This window comes from Epinephelus lanceolatus, chromosome 9 (assembly GCF_041903045.1).
Source record: "Epinephelus lanceolatus isolate andai-2023 chromosome 9, ASM4190304v1, whole genome shotgun sequence".
Classification (NCBI taxonomy): domain Eukaryota; kingdom Metazoa; phylum Chordata; class Actinopteri; order Perciformes; family Serranidae; genus Epinephelus; species Epinephelus lanceolatus.
Window position 1 is genome coordinate 43,708,452 of NC_135742.1, and position 19,549 is coordinate 43,728,000.

General features: G+C 40.0%; 1 pseudogene across 1 annotated transcript in view; it reads left to right on the forward strand.

Annotated features, from left to right (window-relative positions):
* The window catches only part of LOC144464370 (uncharacterized), a 529,688-nt pseudogene that overhangs the window by 150,780 nt on the left and 359,359 nt on the right, over positions 1 to 19,549 (forward strand). The window contains exon 5 of the transcript XR_013492097.1: positions 18,186 to 18,209. The product of XR_013492097.1 is annotated as an uncharacterized LOC144464370 (transcript). The remainder of the gene's footprint in view (positions 1 to 18,185; positions 18,210 to 19,549) is intronic.

A 19,549-nucleotide genomic window follows, 5' to 3' on the forward strand; every position in this document is an offset into this window, starting at 1 on the left:
TTGGCATGCGTAATGGAAACCCAACCTGATTTGATTAACACAGCTGCAAACTAATGAGTTCACATCCCTCTCAGCCAACCACAAACAGCCACAGCATCAGATAGGGAGTATATATTCAGCATCTGTCATCTTAGAAAAGTCAAAAGAAAGGAAACAGAGTGAGACTGCGAGAGAGAAAGAGAGAGCACGCGCGCACAAGAGAAACGCAACATTGATTTACAATTGTGGTGACCTCCTCCCAGGCTACCTTTGCATCATCAGCCCGTGGAGGTCTGCTCACAGTTCCATATATTCAGACACTGCGAGCTTGGACCTCCCGGACCAAAACATCAGTTTCCTCCTGGTAGAAGTTTGGCCAGCTAACACTGCTGCTCTCTTCTGACATGGCGAAATGAGTAAACTCTCATTACACTTTCGTGCAGTGCATTTAAGGGCGAGGAGAGGGGCTCATGTGATTGGTGTGATGTGAATCGGCTGTGTAAAACCCACTCCATGCCATCTCTCCTCCCTCTTTCCGACTTGCGCAGGTAGGAGGGACGGAGGTGGGAAAGAGGAGTAGCTGCGCCAGCACGCACCGTGTGCCAAACTTGCAAAATCTGCCTGGCCACACCCAGTTGGCGAAGTGCAGGTGTGCTGCGCTTCTGCCTCGCCCGGTCTGCGAAACTAGATGTCATGATCTTGTTGAGCTACCTGTAAAGTGAGAAACCACTGATATTTTTTGATATTATAAGTAATATTTTTAGTAATTATTTAGTATTTTAGGTAGGCAAGTTAATGCTTTTGAAGCTCTTGTAGCTATTTGAAATGTCTGCAACCTTCCTGCACCAGCACACCTTAGTTTGCATATAGTTTACAGTGAACAGCTCATTTTCTCCTCATTTAGTCCTCAGTTTGTTCACCTTTTAATCTTATACATAAACCCCCTTTGGACAATCTGAGTGGAGTCCTGCGGGGATCAACAGCTGTGAAGTCTGGCAGCTGGTGGCTGCTTGTTCTGCTGTGGTTCAGTGGCTTAGAAGCAGAGAGCCAACTGCTAACAGCCACCACTGCAACCAACAAACTCCACAAATCCACCCAACAGCTCCACCATCCACAGTCAGACACACACGGCTGCCGATTTAGTGCCAAATTACAGCTCACAACTTGTGCTAGTACTAGCCAATCTTAGGGACAGTAGGGTGTGTCTTTCCTTTGCTATCCTAGGATTCACAAAATTTCATCCACAAAAAAGGAATATATTGGCATTTATCTAAAATGCGCTAAGGTTTTTATTGTTTTCACAGGATAGATGATAGTTTTCCTGAACTCCTAACCTTTTCTCTAGCGCCATCAAATCTCTTGTACAAGAAAAATCTATAATGGGTAGACTGACCTGAAAAATTTTCAGCACTTCCATTCTCCAAAAAAAAAATTAAAAATAAATAAATACTGAATGCCTTCCCTCTTGCACCACCTTCTGGAAAAACTTGAAACAAAAGGTTGAAACAAGATTTTAAGAATTCTTAATTGTTAGTTAGTTTTGTTAAATATTATCTCCTTGCAGTGTGTTAAAGATTTCAGTGTCTAGGGGCCAAAAGGAAGCATTGAAAGACAAACTCTAAGAGATCTCTATTTTCATCTTCATATGGAATAACATTACTGTCATATCAGATCAGAGATTAGTTACTGACTAGAACACACATACAGTAGTTGACGACTAAATTTGACTGAAGTGAAGTTTTACAGTGTATGTACAAGTGCTGTTGTATAGAGGGCTAGGCCCAGCTGCATTGCTGGGAGGTCTGCCTATTGTCTGGGCCACATAAAGGCAGGACGAGTCGAGGACAAGGCTTTACAACTCAGCCAAACGAGTTGCTGCTGAGCTCACACACTCACTGACCATGTCATTGATGCATCAAGAGACGTGGTGTGATGCTCCTCACATAAATGAGACAAAGACACACGCATAATCTCCACATGTTCAATCAAGCAATCACAAATGGTAATGGTGTATTATATCATTATTCCACATGTAATTTTGGTGATTGATAATCTTATATTTATATGGAATTCAGTGTCTTTTTTCCTGACTGATTTGTCACTTTGCTTCTCCAAGAGTACTTTGACAATAGTTATTTTGAACACTGTAGTTGCGTTTCCTACCATACGGGGCTTATGTTGAAGTCTGAGTAAAGAAGAGAATTGTCAATTATCTATTTAACAGACTTGTTGCAATGAAGACTGCCCTAAACAAACGACTAGTGAGTCTTGTCAAAGCACAATGAATTAAATATAACCTGTGGTTCCGCAATACATTGTCCTTCTGGGAGTTGAAAAAGTGTGAATATCCAGGTCTTTCAAAAGCCCCACTGCACTGTATACATAAACTCGGGTATATTTCATTCAAGAGGGATTGTCAAAAGCATTTCAACAAACCAAAAGTGGAATTCTAAGACAGTTGTTGAAAGTAAATGTTAATTGTAATTTCTGTACATAAATTGGTGCTCTCGCATTACTTAGCTTGTGCAGACAAGGATACGTTTGGCAATAGGCACAGATGTTTCCAGTCACCTGTCAGTGCCGCTAGATTTGTGCTAAATTTACGTTTTTAAGTCTGTTTTGCAAGTCTTGGTGGTGCTTCGGATGGTGGTGGCATGTGGCTGCAAGTCACTTATCAGGATGAGGAAATCAACTCACCAGTCTATAAACTCATCTTCTGCTACTTTTGCTAGCTACCTGCTAGCTGGCCAGGTTGAAGTTTTCAAATGAAAATTTTCAGATGGAGACCATTGAGCACCAGCTGAACTAGTATCTTGCTATCCATGTTACAGGCGTTGGAAAATAAACTGGACAATCTCTGTGCACCATCAGTTTTCAACAGGATATAAGCAGCTCTAATATCCTTAGACTCACCTTAGACACCTCTTAGACTAAACTTGGCTACATCCTGGACAGCTCCATTCAACCAGGTGACTCTTTTTCTATATGCTGATCTGACAGGACAGAGGACTGGTGAGAGAAGGAGGAAACGTGTAATTTAGAGTGAATAGGAACAGGTGTGATGGTGTGATTATGAGCTGTTGTCCCCATCCTGCTGACGTGTTCAGGAAAAGCCACTGTACGGCCATTTTGTTGTGTTTGGGATGTGTGAACAGTTAAATTATTCCACAGCCAGAAACGATGGATTACTAGAACCCCCACATGGACAATTAGAAAACAGCAGCCAACAAATGTAAGAAGTAGTAAGAAAGGACTAAATTGCAGTGCAAAAGTTAAGGAGCTGATGGGATCACATTTCACTGGAGTTGTACTTTGTATAGTTCTATGTGACGAATAAATGATTGAATTGTCTATATTTTTGTGTATTACCATTGTCAGCAAATCCAATGAAAAGACCGAAACCGACAATGAATGCATCGAGTACACAAATTGTGTTTAAATCAGAGCCTGATATATCTTCCTCTGTGCCATAGAGTTCCATTGTTGTCCAAAAATGACTTAAACACATCACTGTGTCACGGGGTGAGATTGTACCCAAATGCAGCACTCAGAGGCAGGCAGAATGACTTTTATTGCTGAGAACTGAACAAGGGATGCAGAACTGGTGTTGCACCATGCAGCCACAGAGCCGAGCAGACGGGAACCAGGAGCAGGCAGGAATCAGAGTCAGACAGAAGGCTGAGGTAATTACCAGGGCAGAGACGACGGAAGCAGGTCAGGAACAAGCAGGGTCAGAACCGGGGAATCAAGCCAAAAGTGAATGCTGGAATGATCTCGCATGAAGTCAAAGAACAATCTGGCTGTGAGTGTGTGGAGAGCAGAAGTCTTTATACCGAGCCAGTCAGTGATTGAAAGCAGGTGATTGGAGTTGGGCTGATGAGGTGGCAAGCTGAGTTGAGCAGGTGAGCAGAGTTGCCTTGATGAGATGGGTGTGGCTGGCACTCAGAGTTTAGGTGAGGGGAAATTTACCAGGAGCAGGTGAGGGAGAGAAGCAGACTGTAACACATTGAGCCACACTGTTGCACTGGATGACAAGTTTCCTCATAAACACACACACCATATTTTATTTTAACTCCCACATACACCATCCTGCCCATGCTGCCCTAGTCACTGTTCAAAAAATTTAATCTGGGTCAGAATGCTCGGGGTTTCAAGGCACCAAGATGGTGGACAAGGGCGCCGCCATATATCCAATCCATACCGGAAGTCCATACCAGAAGTTAATATTATTCATGTATACATACCGGAAGTCAATACTGGAAGTTGTATACATACCGCAAGTCCATACCGGCAGTCAGTTTTTTGCGTTGTTTTTTTCCCCCAGAAGTTGTTTTTTAAGTCTGTGTTTTTTATATTATTTATTCTAGCAATACATTTACAAACTTTGAAGCAGTCTACAATTATAAATATATATATTATGAAATAAATAAAAATAGTAATGCAGTTATTTTAGCAATTATTTTAAATACAATCATGTTTTGTTTGGAATAACATTAACCCCAACAAATTAAACCTACAAAAATTGAAGAAAATCAGCAAACACATGAATTTTAGTTGGTTTAATTTCTAACAAAGATTAAATAAGGTGTGCACTTTCATATATTGGGTTACAGTTGCAATATGCAGATTACTATCAGGTCGTTCAAAACAACTGAAAACCATGGACACAACAAATGTCATACTTACTCTTACATCAGTATGGTTAATTGTAACTATTTAACTATTAAATGAACGTAATAATTAGATTGTCATATCGTCAGATGTATTCTATTATATTTCAGGAATACATGTAAACACAATATTACACTATTGTACTGGCAACATAAAGAAGTAGACTTGGAGTTCTCTTTTTTGTGAGCAAGTTTTTATTCCAGATATCCATATCAATCTCAACAGGAGAAAAAATACAAAGAAAAAAATGGAAAAACAGTAAAATAATTTAATTGTTTGGTCTATAAAATGTAAGAAAATGGTATAAAATGTCAGCCACTGTTTGCCAAATCCCAAGATGCAGCCTAAAATGTCTTGTTTTGTCCCAAACAAATGTCATTAAATATTACTGTTACATGTAGAAGTATATGATCTCAAACAGATACTTCTCATCAACATACCATGGTAATGAACTGCATTTTCCGTATGGTTTTTCAGGTGCCTCTGGATTGCGCTCTCATTTTTGGTTTTAAATTTGGGGCAGAGAGGACACCCAAACTCGGATGGTGAAAGGGTTGTTTGCTCCAGACTGGATTTGTCACTCAAAATAGAGGGGTGCATCTGAAAAAAGGAGAAGTTAATCAACATTGATATCTGGAAAACATACTGAACATCAACCATATTTTACCAATCTAAAGGACTCATGGTGGAGGAAGCACTACAGCTATTTATGTATCCACATGTGTATGTGTATTAAGTGCTCTGATGCATTACTAAAACAAACGTTATTTATCTGACCCGGTTAACCAGGTTAACCCTGTATACCACATGAGACGACTCTCGTTACTATTTTTAGAATATCTCCAGAAAAAAAAGATATATAGAACTTGATTGAGCAGTACAGGGTTGAGGTTATACAAGCATTAATACACAAGGAGACCAGGTAAACCAAAAATTTAAAAAAAAAAAAAAAAAAAAAAGGCTTGTGTGCGGTGAGTGTGTGCACAGATGTTTTACACCACAACACACCAAAAAGCAGAGGAACACATATTAACCCCACTGCAAACTACACATCTAAATTAACCAACACATCAAGCGAGGGCAGTAATAGTCTCTGACCAACATTAACACCGTTTACACACAGACATTGATGAAAGGGAGCACAACAGACCTTGAGCAGCTAATGTTAAGTTAATACCAATCATGCCCTTATTTTTACTCAACAAATGTAGCTAAACCCCACCATCCGGTGGTAGTAATTTGTGCATGCCGAGATTCCCCACATAGACATCCCCCTAATGATTCCATACATTACATAGAATTGCATCTTAGAGAACATAACACATGTGTTAAAATATAATGAAGATGACGGTGCGTATAAACACAACGGCTTGGTATTTTATGCTAGTGCTAGCTACTACCTAGTACTGCTAGTGCTAAGTGCCGAACAGAATTTCGTTGTACAATGTACAATGACGATAAAGTTGTCTAATTCTAATAATTAAAAGACTTGTTCCCTTACCGTTCTTTCTCTTAATCATGCATGTATTGTTCGCATTCTTCTCTTCGTCTTCTCTTTGTCTTCTTCCTCTTCTTCTTCTTTGGCGAATAATACACAGACCAACTTCCGGTATGGACTTCCGGTATGGATTGGATATATGGCGGCACCCTTGTCTGCCATCTTGTCTGCAGCTGGGTCCCTCTCCAGGGTTTGGAAAGACCATTTTACAAGGTAGCGGTTGGGATAAGTGCAGCTGTGATGTCATCTCTGGGGAAAACTCCTGTGAAAGTCTGCATCCTCATGGGGGGAGAGCCAAGATCACGGTAGCGTAGGATGCTGGATGCAAAGTTTCTCCGTCAAACAATTTGAGGCTTTGTGAATAGACAGACAGAATATGTGGTAACTTAACGTTTTAATGATAAAAAAGTGACTTTAACACATTAACATTTTGGTGCCAGGACTTAAGTTCCGTGGAAAAGAGAAAAAGCTTGGGAAAACCGAGACAGTAAAAGTTTTAATGCAAGCTAGCTAACGTGCCAACGGACGTTAACACTAGTGAAAGAATATGACTTCCAATGCTAATGGGAGTGACCCTGAAAAGTCAATAGAAATGAATGCAGCAGGTGAGGAGAGCATAGAAACTACTCCCGGAAATACAATGGACACCCTTTCGGCCCAGTCCAGTCACACTCCAGCGAAACATGTCAACAAGCGGAAGAAACAGGACTCTAACAGTAACGGTGACAGTGCAAATGTCAGTGCCGACATTTTGGCAGCTATCCAGGAGCTGTCCAATAAACATGACGAGATGTTCTGTAAGATTTCGGTGATTGTATGCACGACAGAAACAACGTCTCACCATATTGAAAAACTCTCTTCTACAGTTGAGCAACTTGTGGTGGATATTAATCACCACAAAGACATTTTGAAATGGACGGAGTTAGAAATTGAACAACTGAAAAAAGAGAACTGGATTCTGAGGGTAGAAGTTGCTGAAAACAGGCGCTACAGTTACAGATGGACACTGAAACTACACGGAGTGAGAGAGGAGGTTAACGAAGATGTGAGAGCAGTGGTGATTGACATCCTTGGAAAAGTTGCCCCGGGACTTCATAAATATCTACTGGAGGGTGTCGACATTGCGCATCGCCTTGGTTCCGAAGAGGAAGGACGGATCCCATTGGTCTCTTATCATCCTCTTCGTGCTGCACCGTATCCATGACGCTGTTTTGAAGAGTGCCAAGGGCTGCAAGTTTCTGCGGGACAACAAGCTGCGTCTCACCGAGGCACTTTCCCCAGAGGATCGAGTGGCCAGAGAAAAACTCTGGCCCCTTGGGGAAAAAGCAAGGAAAGAAGGTAAAAAGGGGTCCTTCCTAGGACCTTATGCTCTGATAGAGGGGAAGAAGATTGACCATTTAGACATTGATTAAACCCTCTTCCTCAGACAAATGAAATGTCTCCAGGGAGGTTATAATAGAACTATACATAGACTTATTGACTATGAACTATCAACTTTCGGAGAAGACTGATGAAGAATGCTGTTTCCAAACACTTCACGTCTCCAGGGAGGTTATAACTATGCAAAGAATCATTGACTAAGAACTATTAACTTTCGGAGATGACTGATGAAAATTGCTATGTTTCCAAACTGTCGATATTAAGAGACACCTGGTAATGTAGAAGAAAGTCGTCGATATAGACACCAGCAGTTACATTCATAATCCCACACCCTTATACAATTTTATAAAAATATTATTTGTTCCAAGGGGTAAGGGAAATGGTCGTAAAAATATAATCAATCTTTTTTCTTTCTTCTCTTATTTTAATTAATTGTGTGTTCACAGCTTGCATTGCAACTTTGCTTAACTATTAGAGCAATATTATTTTTGAGCAGCAAAATATATTCATCATATTTAGTTTATATAATTTACAATTAAAAACAGGCAGAAGAAAAAAACGCTTTCTGTTTGAACAGTAATATTCTGGGTTTAACCCGTCATTTTTGATAATTGAATAAATCTATTTAAAGTAAGCATCTTTATGGTACCAGCACTATATTTTTCTATAGTCACAAAATTTTTTTGGCTGCCTTATCACTTCCTCATTTAAGGAATCTAAAACACACTTCAAAGTTCTTGTTATATGTTTGTGAGAGCTATTTCATTATTTTATCCTTTTATTCTTAATGGATTTTAAGTTTGATTCTCTAACAGTTACGTCATTGAATGTCAGAGGTATACGCGATTTGTTGAAAAGAAAAGTCACTTTTCTATTTTGTAAAAATAGTGAGGCTGACCTAATATTTTTACAAGAAACACATTCAACTGAGTCAGATGTAAAGTTCTGGAAAGGGCAGTGGGGAAATAAGATTTACTGTAGTCATGGTACTAGCCCTTCTGCCGGAGTCTAAATTTTTTTGCATAAATTTAAAGGGGGAATCTTAGAGGTGGTGTCTTCACATGATGGTAGATGGATTCTCATAATTTTCAAGCTTGATAACTCAAATTTTATAGTATGTAATATTTATGGGCATAACTCTCACTCGTCCAATAAGGTGCTTTTTAGTCAGATAACCTCAAAAATAAATGAGCTATTACACAAATATCCGAACTCTTATGTAATTTTAGGTGGCGACTTTAATGAGTGTGCTGATGATGCAATAGATAGATTCCCCCCAAAACTGTGTCAATCTTTTCTGAACAACAATATTGTTTTGAAACTTTGCTCAGATCTCTCCCTGACCGATACATGGCGTTTTTTTAACCCTGATATACAGTATTTTACATGGTCTAATAGTAACGTTTCATCTAGATCCAGGATTGATCTTTTTTTAATTTCTTCCTCTGCACTTCAGTATGTGAAAGATGTCTCCCATTCTTTTGCTCCGTTGTCAGATCATAAGAAAATCACTCTGAAATTAGGGGGCTCACAGAATACGACTAAATTACAAGGATACTGGAAATTTAATAATGCCCTTCTTAAAGACAATTGCTTTAATGATAGTATAAAAAACCTAGCCAGTGAAATTTTTAATGAAATTGCAGAAAATTAATATACACAAAAATGGGAGTACTTGGAGTTTATGACAAGAAGTATTGCTGTAAAGAGAATTAAAGAGTTAAAAGCCATTAAAAATAAAACAGAAGCTGAATTACTGAGCAGCATTGGTTTCCTCTTATCTAAAAGCAACTTATCTTCAGAAGAGGAGTTAGAAGTAAAGGAAATACAGTTAAAAATAGATCAGATTTATATTGAGTTAGCCAAGGGTGCATTTGTGAGATCTAGAGCCAGGTGGCTGGAAAAGGGGGAAACAAACTCCAGCTATTTTTTTGCTTTGGAGAAAAGAAATGGTCAAAGAAAGTCACTAAGTATGCTTAATATTAATGGTAGTAAATGTACGGATCAAAAATTAATATCTGATTCTGTTTTTTCCTTTTATAGCAACTTGGTACAAATCAGAATTCAACAAACCTTCTAGTGAAATGTTTATTGGTAGGATCGAAAAACACATAGGGCTCTAGTTTCCTGGCGCAGCACAGGGTGGCGCAGGGGTAGTTTTGAGCAGCGCAACCCGAGGCGCGCTCAGTTTGGTAGTTTGGCAGACCGAGGTGTGCTGAGATGGGTGTGGCGGCGCAGCAGGGGGAGGTATCGACAGATCCAGCTTGGCGCAATGACAGTTTTGTGCCAAAAGGCTTTGCCGAAGGTGCACTAAAAGCTCGCCAGCTGAAACCAGGTCTACTGTCAGCGCAGGCGGAGCGCAGCCTGTGTAAGCTGAAGTTTGGCTGACCGGCGGACAGTGCGCACACGTCACCAAAACCTCACAGGCAGGTTTCCAGAATGTCAGGCACATTAACAATGCAATAAATACCCAAAAAAAACACTATTCAATGCAACTATCTGCAATCAGCACATAAATGTATCTCTATATCAACTGTCCCGTCACATCTGATGTCAGATCAAAGGGGATTGGCACTGTTTGGCATGTTTGGCACGCGTAATGGAAACCCAACCTGATTTGATTAACACAGCTGCAAACTAATGAGTTCACATCCCTCTCAGCCAACCACAAACAGCCACAACATCAGATAGGGAGTATATATTCAGCATCTGTCATCTTAGAAAAGTCAAAAGAAAAGAAACAGAGTGAGACTGCGAGAGAGAAAGAGAGAGCGCGCGCACGAGAGAAACGCAACATTGATTTACAATTGTGGTGACCTGCTCCCAGGCTACCTTTGCATCATCAGCCCGTGGAGGTCTGCTCGCAGTGTCTGAATATATGGAACTGCGAGCTTGGACCTCCCGGACCAAAACATAAGTTTTCTCCTGGGAGAAGTTTGGCCGTCTGATGCTGCTGCTCTCTTCTGCCATGGCGAATTGAGTAAACTCTCATTACGCCTTCGTGCGGCGCATTTAAGGGCGAGGAGAGGGGCTCATTTGATTGGTGTGATGTGTGTAAAACCCACTCCACGCCTTCTCTCCTCCCTCTTTCCGACTTGCGCAGGTAGGAGGGACGGAGGTGGGAAAGAGGAGTAGCTGCGCCAGGCGCATGGTGTGCCAAACTTGCAAAATCCGCCTGGCCATACCCAGTTGGCGAAGCACAGGTGGGCTGCGCCCCCGCCTCGCCCAGTCTGCGAAAGTAGAGCCCATAGTCACAACTGATGAGGACTACAACTATGAAACAAGGCGTTATATCGCTAATCCCGAAACCAGATAACCAGATATCACCTTAGTGATAGAAAACTGCCAACCTATCACTCTCCTTACTATTGATTACAAGATTCTGGCATCAGTTTATGCAAATAGATTTGAATTAATGTGAATTATTGCCCATACACAATTGTGACGATACTATCATAGATAATATCCCAGTAAAAACCACGGTCAAGTATTTGGGCATTCATATAACAAAAAATTTAACAGCAAGGCAACAACTGAACTTTTCTGGAAGAATTAAAAAAACTAGAGATATCTTTAATCTTTGGCTTCAGAGAGACTTAACATTATATGGCAGGGTCCTTTTGTCGAAAGCTGAAGGCGTCTCTCATTTTGTTTATCCATCTCTTTCTCTCTTTGTGAATGATACCACAGCTAATGAAATTAACAAGCTATTTCTGGACTTCATCTGGAGAAATAAAACACACAAACTTAAACTGCAGTTCTATCTAACAGGAGAGCGGAAGGTGGTGTTGAAGTGCTTAATTTCATTGATATTATAAATACTTTTAAAATCAATTGGCTAAAAAGATGTTTGACACATCAAAATTCATTGTGGTTCTTCATCCCCAATCATATTTCTGAAAAAATTGGTGGGCTTGCTTTTGTTTTAACTTGCAACTACTCACCGACAAGCTTCTGGTCACACTGTCTAAATATCATCAGCAATCACTTCTTTCCTGAATATTGTGCTTCATTCACAATTTAATTATTAGACCAGACGACACATCTGTTTTGCTTTTGAATGGTATCAACATACAAGACAAGAAATGTAACAATAAACATATAAGGAAATTTTTTCAAGATAAAAAGAGATTTTCTCCACGAGGAAAATTTTATTGGCACTCTCATTTAGAGGACATAGACTGGGAAAAAGCATGGCTTTTACCTCACAAATACTGTATTCATAACAAAGTAAAAGAAACTCATTTCAAAATCCTTCACAAAATATATCCTGCTAACTCTTTCATTTCAAAGTTCATGGATGTGGACAGCTCTTGTGTTTTTTGTGAGCATGCTGATGAAACTTTAAACCATCTGTTTTTTGAATGTAATGTCACGATGCAATTTTGGTCGGACTTGTGTTCTCATATCTTCACCCATGTTAACATGTCATACTGTTTTTCCCTGAAAGATGTTATATGTTATTATGAAAATAAGAACAAGTGTCTTCAGTATTTAGTTAATTTTTACATTTTATTGGGAAAATATTTTATTTATAAACAAACATTTTCAGCCTCCAAACCAACCTTTCCTCATTTTTTGGTTGAATTTAATTCACTTTATAAATCCTTAGCCCTGGTTAAAAATTAAAAGAATACACAATTTTTAGATAACTATGAAAAGGTATTTTATGTATTCCCTGGCATTTGATGAAATTTAAGATTACAGAGATTGCTAAATACATTTATGTGTTGAAATAACAATATTGTATTATTATGTTATTATTATTTATTTATTTTGTTTTTTATTATTTAATTTTTATTTAATGCAAAGGCTTATCTGAGATCTTGGAAATGTATTCTGTAAATTCATTTATTCTATGACTTTTTGTTCTTGTATGTGTGAAACAGCTCTCATGTATTACCTGTGGATCATGTGCGGCATATTCATGTTGAAAGTGTGTGTCAATGATGAAGTAAGTTCATGTACCCATCATGTTGTTGATGGCTTTATGGGCAGTTAAACGCCATTACCGAGTGTTTATTGTTGGCGGAGTTAATGATGGTAGTTATGATTGTAACCTGGGTGCTAGGAGTGCGGATATTGCTCTGTATTAAAGCTAGCTAACTCTCCTTAGTTATCAGGACTGAATAGCTTTAATTATGTGTCTGGGTGTAAGAGTAATTTGGCTACTGTTCACATAGTTCCCTTGATTTATGTTCAGGCTACGATGAATAGCTACTGTAAATGCCTACTAGAGTGATGAGAGAAGCATTAGCTGTAGTGTGGTATAATTTGCTCCTATTTTAAGTTGTATATTTGGCTGTACATTCCTGTGCAGATAATGAGAGGAGTATTGCATGATGTACTGTGTAACATTACTTTGAACAGTATTGTACTCAGTGCCTTTATCTCTTTGTTTATTTTAGAACACCACACATACATATGAATACAGTCACGTTGAACCATACTTCGGTCTCGACTCCTTATTTATTGGCTGTGTGAAGCCCATGCCTGCACCTGCATGACAGAACCTACATCCGTGCCTTCAATAGTGTTCGCCTTACAGTCCTGCAACCCAATAGTTATCTCACCTACAACTAGTGTTGCACGGTAGACCACGGTACTAAAACACCACGGTACATATGATACCATAATGCTGGAGAAATGTAGTACTACGGTACCTCATGGTACCACTACTGTGGGATAAGTTCACAGTCCAATCGCAAGAGGGTGAGTGTCCATGCGCCGTCCAATAACAGCGCGCTGGCCACCTGGCACTCAATATGCTGCTGCAGTGGTTTGTTTTCCAGTGACATTTCAGGCATTAGCTGAGCTATTGAGTATCTTTAAGCAGTGAAAGTTATTATTTATTTCTTTTTACTTGTAGGCTAGATTTGTTTATTCTACAGTGATTTGTTTTCCATAGAGCTCTACGGTGCCAGCATTTTACTCGCATTTGCGACTAAAAATAGTTTTGTGCTAGCAAAAGAAATCATTCAGGAGCACGCTGTGCGAGTACAGATTTCAACCAGCAGCAGAAACGAAAGGCGAATCCTGCTGGTTGTGGGTTGAACGGGGGTCACAGACAGGAATACGGCCATATTCCTGTCAAATACGGCAGCCATAGTGCTCTGCGGCGCAAGATAATGGCTTATCGGCGACCGAGAAGCCCGACTCCAGGTTCAATAATTTCCTCTTCGTTGGTGTCATGACTGCCCAGAAATTATGCTGTTTTTTAAGTATGAATAAGTCAATAAGTAATTTTATTCCATTGAAATATCATTGATGTATTATAGAAAAGTGATTCATCTTTTTATAAATGACAAAAGGCACATCTGCCTAATTTTTGCTGTGGTATCATGATACTACTCAGAACCGTGATATTTAACTGGTATCATACCGTGGGTCCCAATTTTGGCACCGTGACAACACTACCTACAACCATGTCTTAGCCTACTATTGAGGATCAGATAATTCACTTTAATTTTGTACCAGCTTTTCAAAGCTACACTGGATAACCATCCTGATCCAGGTACAATCTTATCAAGATTACCGAATCCACGTAACCAGTACACTAGGAACTACATATCAAAATGTAGGCAACAAGAACTGGTAGAATAGCCACTGTGGGGTCACTTTTACTGTGATAAAGTCCTTTATTTATTTTTCATTTTACTTAACTGTACTGTACTGAAAGCACATTGTTGCCACAGATAGTGAGAACATTTCTCATTTTAACAAGGACCTGAGTTGTATTTGTCATGGTGGCCGCAATACTCTGCTGTATAAAACTGAGAACATGATCTTAGGGTCCCCAGTGGTATAACAGCCATGTCAACCAGCATGTAGACAAAACACTTTGTGTCACTATTAAAAACACACTCACCTGCTTCACCTGCAGTAATTGTAGGGTGATACCTGTTTCCGCCACAAGGTGTCAGTATTGGCTTTGTAATGTAACTAACTGACGCTGTAATCTTGATGTAGCAGGAAGCAAGACCTACGCATTCATGTTAAGTTCATCCTTAAGTTGTGGTGCCATATTTTTATGTTTACAGTGGATATCATGTCCGTAAATAAGGCAGCTAACTATTTCTAGCCTTAGCTGCTAATACAGGCATGTCGTGCCCGCCGTAGCTGTCGTGTGTTACATACATTTATTGTGTTCAGTAACCAGTGTTGGGTGTAATGCGTTACAGCGCACTACTGTCTCTAAATGCAGTAATCACATTACAGTTACTAATCAAGCACTTAAGTCGTTACTTGCGTTACATAAATTCATCATTAGATCTTCCCCTTACTTAAGAGTTAGTGACGACAGGCTTCAGGCTGTTGCCAACGGGTCTTCCTCCGTGTCCAGCCGATGTTGTGCTGTATTAAGCACGCCTGCCGTGAAAAGCAACCCTGGTCGCGGGAATGCGCGTTGCCGCTGCAACCAGGGGTGCTTCTCACGGCAGGCGTGCTTAATACGGTACAACACCTGTCAGTGGCGAACACAGATGCAGGGACAAGCCAGAGGATGACAGTTTCTGCCGCAAACAAGCACAGAGACCCGGGGAGAAATGGGAGCAGCTTCGTGTGTTCACAGCCGATAGCAGGAGCGAGGACAGACGTCTCACTCCGCTACTCTGTGCGCAAGTATTGATAACACGCTTAGTATTTTACAAATTCAAGTTTTTTTTATTTGATGAACGTGGCGCTCATATGCAAAAATGAACTAAATGACTGTGGGGCAGTGGGCAAGTAATATAATCATAACACCTTTACACACGGTAACCACCCCCCGCCTGGCATAGCAACTTCTCTGGCGGAAACCCTGCAAATACTTGAGGAGAGAAAGAGGGAAGTCTGCTTAGGGGCCTACCTTGTGAACCAGCTGTGCAATGAACAAGAAGCTCTGGCCTGACACCTTATGCAACAGCCTAATGGCATGATGGATTTCAGTCATCGCTACAATTAGACTGATGGGAGAAAACATATGTTTTTATACAAGTGAGTGGGCACAGTGAATGAAGTGAGGGGGCACTGCCCCCTGGTGCGCCCTCGTGAAGCCGACTTTGGGTATATCCATCTATACCTACCTTAGGGTTGTTACACATATGTAAGGTTAAATGCTGTATCGTTATCTGACAAATTACATGACAATGTATTTCAGGCAATTTTACAGAGTAACTAGTAATGTAACAAGTATTAATTAAACTAATTACTTTCTCCAGGGAGTAATCAAGTAAAGTAAGGCATTACTTTTTTCCTGAGTAATGTGTAAAACATTACTTTTTTGAGTAACAACCCCCAACACTGTCGGTAACTGATATGTTGAACAGCTAAAATGAGCAGTTTATTTGGTACACTAACAATGTGTAAACTGGCTAATATGACAAATGGTTAATAGACTTGTGATGTCAGTCCGACCACCCAATTGTTCGACTACCCAAAGGTCCGACCTAGTATTTGAATCCCATTAGTCCAACCTCCCAAAAATCCGACCACAATAAAGTTACATTTCAGGGGGGACCAGGCAACTTTCCCCTTTCAGTAAACACAGAGCAGCAGTACCACTGCACAGCTGCAATGTCTCTATGCGCGGATTGTAAGGACAGTTGCGTTTATCTCATCGACGGGAAATCACATCATCTGCTATATGTGATGTACATGTCCTTATTTGGATAACACATTCTGGTATTCCCCACACACGGGAAGATGTTTTAAGTAGGGGGGGCGGGCTGCCAACTGCATGAATGAATGAGTGACATCACTGTATTTTTTTCCTGCTGTATAGCGCATCACACATCACCACTCACTAGGCTGCTGACTGGCTGCCATAAGCTACACACAAATAAAACATTAAGAAGTTCGGTAACACTACATAATACAGCCCGCGACTTAGAGCATACCTACCGCTCACTTTGCACCTAATTTAACAGAAGTACTGCGTAACTCTCGCTCACCACCCCCCCCCATTTCCCCCACGTTTTACAGTATAACTAGGCTGCTTCTTAGCGCGTAACTCCCGCTGACTTATGTCCTACTTTACACCAACTTCCACAGAAGTACAGAGTAACTCTTGCTCACTTTCCCCCGCTACTTTCCATGTGTTTTACAGTATAACTAGGCTGCGTCTTAGAGCGTAACTCCCGTACAATTATGTCCTACTTTACACCAACTTAGAGTAACTCTTGCTCACTTTCCCCCGCTACTTTCCATGTGTTTTACAGTATAACTAGGCTGCGTCTTAGAACGTAACTCCCGTATAATTACGTCCTACTTTACACCAACTTAGAGTAACTCTTGCTCACTTTCCCCCGCTACTTTCCATGTGTTTTACAGTATAACTAGGCTGCGTCTTAGAACGTAACTCCCGTATAATTACGTCCTACTTTACACCAACTTAGAGTAACTCTTGCTCACTTTCCCCCGCTACTTTCCATGTGTTTTACAGTATAACTAGGCTGCGTCTTAGAACGTAACTCCCATACAATTATGTCCTACTTTGCCTTACAGTGTAACTCCTCCTGGTCTTTTTTTCCCCACCAATCATTTTAAGTACCAGGTATATTAAATTAAATAGTCTGCTGTACAATATGAGCACAGCCTTTTGCTCTTTGCAATTGTTACAATCTTGTTTTTTCAGCAGGCAAATTTCACCCCTATTCTCGAGATGTACTATTCATTATGGTTTAGAAAAATAATATGTTGGGAAATGGGAATACAGTATGGAAATTGGCTAATAACAGGCTGGCTGGTAGCAAACTTACCTCTCTAAAATGCACATCTATGGAAGTCTCGTACTGTCATCCAAGGGCAAAACACAAACTATACAGTAATAAATCCACAATAATGAGTCATTCTGAGTTATAAAATGTTTTTATTATGTGATTACACAGAAAACACATGACAGGCACTATTCCTCTCATCCATACTCCGTAAGTACAGTAATTTTTATTTATTTAATTTATCCTTTATTTAACCAGGTGAGTCCCATTGAGATTGACATCTTTTACAAGGGAGCCCTGGCCAAGAAGGCAGCAAACCAAAATTACAACAATAAAACATCATAAAACATAAACAGTACATAGATAGGTACATGAAGTACATACAATACACATCAAACTGTAATCAGTGTCTAAGTAGATCTTAATTTCCCTGTAACTAGTGTCTAGGTATAGCCTACCTCTCCTGTAAGTACTGCCAAACTACGGAGAACCGGGCTGTATTATGAAGTTTGCACTGTTATCCCCTCCTTAGTGGGTAAGTACACCCTAGCTCTCCTGGAGGTACATGCTAACTACGGGGAACCGGGCTGTATTATGAAGTTTGCACTGTTATCCCCTCCTTAATGTGTAAGTACACCCTAGCTCTCCTGGAGGTACATGCTAACTACAGGGAACCGGGCTGTACTATGAAGTTTGCACTATTATCCCCTCCTTAGTGTCTAAGTACAGTCTACTACCACTGTAACTAATGTGTAATTAGAGTTACTTCAATGTTTCACAAAATAACATCATCTGAAAACAATCCAAAGATGAAACTAAGTGTCCCTGACAACATAAAATAACACATTTCTACTGGTTTTTGTTATTTACGTTCAGTTTTGTTCCTTCTGTTATAAACTGTTCAATTTAGTCTTGATCCTTTATTGTGATCCGTTTGGTTTTTCTAAGTCAAAAATAGTCAGTCAAGTCAGTTTCAGTTGACAAATGTACTTTCTAAGTCAAAAGTCAAGTGGAAAAGATCATTGTGGTACTACTATCATACTGGAGTGTGACACCCAGTGATGGAGATGGAAGAATGTATGAGCTCCTCCGTATAAAAGGTGATCTTGATCCAACTCCTTGGGTCAAGGCAGAGATCGGGGTCATGGGTGGCTAGCCATCTCCCTCGTCAGGTTGAATGTCAAATCCACATGTAATTTTCCACAGAATCTCTAAAAAAACATCACCTGTGCAGAAAGAGAGGTATTACTATGTTGCATCATCAACTTCAATTTCTTTTTGTGGTCATTATCATTATTACGTAAATACATCACAGTAACACAAAGTGAGCAAACTTTTAACTGTAAAGTTTTTCTCGGCATGGAATACTTTATCTTGTCTTTACATTTCACATCATGAATCATTAGCCTTTTAAACCATAACAAGTGGATTACATTTCCGTTTTCAACTACAAAGTTTGTGTTTTTAAACATTCTTAACTGTTTTCCGCTTAACTATGGATAACAAAACGTATTTCGAAAATGTAGAATACATCAGTGCACACACCGTATTACAATTGACTATTCATCGGTCAAATAGCATTCATGACCCAACTATAATGGTGCAAATGTATACAGTACACTAACACAAATACAAACGGCAAGGGGCCACGAGGCACAACAAGTGCGGCATTTTAGAGTTACAAGTAGGTCGCGAACAGTAATTGCAATGCCAAGTAAGTGTAGTGTAGAGGGGAAGCACACACACTATACCTATGTCCTGATTCGGGGTCTGCGTGCTTGAAGGACGCAGCCTTCGTGGCAAGAACAAGATTGTAACAATTGCAAAGAGCGAAAGGCTGTGCTCATATTGTACAGCAGACTATTTAATTTAATATACCTGGTACTTAAAATGATTGGTGGGGAAAAAAAGACCAGGAGGAGTTACACTGTAAGTCCGGGAAAAGTAGGATATAATTGTACGGGAGTTACGCTCTAAGACGCAGCCTAGTTATACTGTAAAACACATGGAAAGTAGCGGGGGAAAGTGAGCAAGAGTTACTCTAAGTTGGTGTAAAGTAGGACGTAATTGTACGGGAGTTACGCTCTAAGACGCAGCCTAGTTATACTGTAAAACACATGGAAAGTAGCGGGGGAAAGTGAGCAAGAGTTACTCTAAGTTGGTGTAAAGTAGGACGTAATTGTACGGGAGTTACGCTCTAAGACGCAGCCTAGTTATACTGTAAAACACATGGAAAGTAGCGGGGGAAAGTGAGCAAGAGTTACTCTAAGTTGGTGTAAAGTAGGACATAATTGTACGGGAGTTACGCTCTAAGACGCAGCCTAGT